The sequence below is a fragment of the Protopterus annectens genome, chromosome 1.part0 (genome assembly GCF_019279795.1).
Source record: "Protopterus annectens isolate FY-2018-M chromosome 1.part0, PAN1.0, whole genome shotgun sequence".
Lineage (NCBI taxonomy): Eukaryota > Metazoa > Chordata > Ceratodontiformes > Protopteridae > Protopterus > Protopterus annectens.
This window is the reverse complement of record NC_056725.1, coordinates 99282460-99283767: the sequence shown is the minus strand read 5'-3', so window position 1 is coordinate 99283767 and position 1308 is coordinate 99282460.

The window sequence follows — 1308 nt, the reverse complement described above, 5'->3', positions numbered from 1 at the left end:
CTAATTAATTTCTCTAACACCATCAACCAACTTAGAAATTCAAATCAGCAAGCAGCATCACTATTCCTAGACATGTCAAAAGCATTCAATACTGTCTCAATCAGAAACTCCGTAATACTCTTGCCTTACTAAACCTATCAAGGACTTCCCTCTCCTGGTTCCTAAGCTATCTTTCTGACAGACAACAAGCAGTACAATGGAAATCTGAACTCTCACCACTTCTGCCTGTCACAGTCGGTGTCCCCCCAAGGATCCATACTAGGGCCCCTTCTTTTCACCATCTTCTATAGTGATCTAGCCTCATCCACAGCACACACTAAAGTAATTCAGTATGCGGATGATTCAACTTTAATCTGCTCAGCAAATACCTTACCAGACCTCCAAATAGTAGCCCAACAAGCTTTTAATGATATAAAAACATATCTAAGTAAATCACAACTAATCCTCAACCCCCAAAAAACACAGTTAATGCTTTTTACGAGTAGCAATCACCGACCACCACTCCTTTCACCATTCTCTCAGCAAACACAGTATCCACCAGCTGAGCGTACAAAACTCCTTGGCATGACAATCAACAACAAACTCAGATTTGACCATCACATAGCCATCACAATTAAGAAAGTTCACATCAAACTTGGCTCACTGTACAGAAGCAAGCCATTCCTCACTGACAATACCAGGCTAGCCATATCCAGAACCTTCCTCCTTTGTATGTTCCTTTATACTTTTCCCCTTTTTACCAACTTAAAAAGATCATACTTAACCAAACTGGAAACTTGCTACAACAAAATAGCTCGCTTCACAGCCAGCCTTCCCCACCAAACCCACCATTGTATTGCTGTATATAAATTAAATTGGCTCAAGCTGCCTAACCTTCTCCATCTCTACCAACTTAAATTTGGACACAATATCATTTTTCCATCCTGACAATTGCCTATCCCTCAAGGAACTTGTTGTTCTCTACTCATGTCCACGAAGTCTAAGATCTGCAGGCAGAAACTTTCTTACAATAAATAAAGCTAACAACACTCTCAGTAAAGCCTTATTCTCAAATCAGATGGCCAAATTATGGAATTCTCTACCCCATACCCATCAAAATACACCTGAATCTTCCAATTTCAAACAACTACTATTTGAACATCTATCCAAAAACTGGCATTGCTCCTACACCAAACCTGACTGAAATGATATCTATAACTTTCTCAACAGACTGTCTATTCCCTACCTCATTTTCTCCCTCTCCTCAATGTTATTACTATTCAAAAACACACACACACAGACACACACAGACAGACACACACACACACA